This window comes from Sitodiplosis mosellana, unplaced genomic scaffold (genome assembly GCF_009176505.1).
Source record: "Sitodiplosis mosellana isolate CC-2019 unplaced genomic scaffold, AAFC_SMos_1.0 Smas_scaffold_1, whole genome shotgun sequence".
Taxonomy (NCBI): domain Eukaryota; kingdom Metazoa; phylum Arthropoda; class Insecta; order Diptera; family Cecidomyiidae; genus Sitodiplosis; species Sitodiplosis mosellana.
This window is the reverse complement of record NW_022595244.1, coordinates 10,080,373-10,082,514: the sequence shown is the minus strand read 5'-3', so window position 1 is coordinate 10,082,514 and position 2,142 is coordinate 10,080,373. Positions and strand designations below refer to the sequence as shown.

The 2,142-nt window shown below is 39.3% G+C and overlaps 1 protein-coding gene across 1 annotated transcript in view; it reads right to left on the bottom strand.

Annotated features, from left to right (window-relative positions):
- The window catches only part of LOC129565325 (neuroligin-4, Y-linked), a 226,960-nt gene extending 225,112 nt beyond the window's left edge, over positions 1-1,848 (bottom strand). The window contains exon 1 of the mRNA XM_055440084.1: positions 1,108-1,848. The gene's annotated coding sequence lies outside the window, so the exon portion shown is untranslated. The remainder of the gene's footprint in view (positions 1-1,107) is intronic.
- Between the last annotated feature and the right edge of the window lie 294 nt (positions 1,849-2,142).

Below are 2,142 nucleotides of genomic sequence, written 5' to 3'. Positions count from 1 at the left end.
TCTCTCTCTCTCTCTCTCTCTCTCTCTCTCTCTCTCTCTCTCTCTCTCTCTCTCTCTCTCTCTCTCTCTCTCATTGGCATGATATTTCCAGCATTCCGCCAATAATAAAAATAAATATTGTGTGGTGCACGAACGAGACATATTTTCGCATTACATCAAAGTGCATTTTGCTGTTGGAAAACTGAAACTTTTTCGGTGCTGCTGATGTTTTTTTTCGCTCTTCCTTTTGTGCGCTCTTGTGACGCATGGAGAGTGTCTAAAGTGTTTAAGTTCACTTATTTCAGAAGTGCTTAGTGTAGCAGAACTAATGAAAAACCCAACTAAAATCTGTCACAGCGAAATGCATGGCCATCGTTTCGAGGCATTCGTTTCGATTTTTATTTTGCTCATCTTTCGTTTCCCCCATCGAATGTTTTCAATACGTTCAATTTTCTACGATGAAAAAGTGTCCGGTGTTTGTATTTTTTTTTTGTTATTCTGCTTTGAATTTTCTGCCGACTGTTAGTTTTTATCCCGGGTTTCATTGAGAAAAGATGGAATCCAGTCTGTGTAGAAGTGTACAGTAGCCGATATGCCGGTTTGTATTCGACAGAGAGAGAGAGAGAGAGAGAGAGAGAGAGAGAGAGGCAATGCAAATGGTAATTCTGTTTCCACTTGGCACTTTTCCATGTGTGTCAATTCAATAAGTTTCGTTTCATTACAGATGCGATATTGATAACCAAACTGACCGAATTGAACGCTGAAACGGTTCACTTTTGGAAAACCAGAGGCAATTTCCAGCGGTTGTTTTGGCAAGTGCAACCACTCGATCCATGTGCAACCACTATCCCGATATGGCTGTTCGTTTGCTGAATCGATGAGTTTTTACCTGTTATTACATTAAATCGACTGTTCAAGCGAGAAAAAAAGAATCACCTGGTAGAAAGCACATCGGTCGCCGTCAGTGAAATATGCGTCGTTTCATGGTATTTTTCATTGATTCAAGCACAAACCACAAGCACATATTTTTCTGGCCAACAAAAATAAATTCACTTATCTCTTGCGCCTTTTTGCTTCTGCTATACATATATGTACGGTACGATGCTTTATTATTGATTACATCCTTACCTGTAGTGAAAAATGGCCTCACACCATCTGGTCATTTCATCCACAAGATTTGCTGGTAGCTTTTGATGCGGTTCGTCTTTGTTTATATATCGCCTATACACGTGCCCAAATACCAAATCACACACCCACAATTTTAGCATATAATTTGGTGGTGATCACATAGCACGAACGCAATACTTGGTTTCATTTAATCGATGCTATTCATTGAATTGACAGACGGATCACACATCATATGGTATTGGCTTTTGTTTCAATCGTTCGTGTTCACAGAATCGAAAATCCGTCACCACAAAACGAAACAATGAATCCCTTACACACAATTATCGCCTATGAATTAAAGCATCGCACTCACGTCAAACCAACCAAACAGTTTCACATGGATAATTAATCAACAAAAGATACGATGAATTTGAATAAACTTAATGATACACTTTTCGCATCTTTTCATACAATTCCAATTAAACAATTCACCATCTAGGATTCTGTATGCAATTCACTCAATTACACATCAATCAATTCAATTTCGATGAATCAAACCAGGTAAACTTCCGAGAAGGAATTATATTGTAATAACTTGTTGTTGGTAGAAAGACGATGATTTTCTTTACGCTGATTACATTGACTTTTCTTTTTCGCTTCGATTCATTTGTTGGTATCCTGTGCTTTCGATGTGATGGAAAAGATGTAACAGACGGTTCTCACCAACAAACATGCACAACGTTCGATCAAAAACCGACGACTGACTACCATTCACAACATTTTCCTCTTTTCCCAAAATTCCGTTCAAGCGGTCCCGCACACACACAGTCTATCACCAACACGAGCACATTTCCACGTCTATCCAACGAATACATCCAGCGAGAGCGGCAAACATACAAGCGATAACGGGAAGGGGAGCGAACGAGAGAGAGCGAAAATGGCGAGCTGTTTATGCTCATCGCAATTTCCCATTGAATAAATATGTCGTTATAGCAAACACTTACATTTGCACAGCCTAGACTCAAACCAAAGGCTGTTGATTTTATGGATAAACAC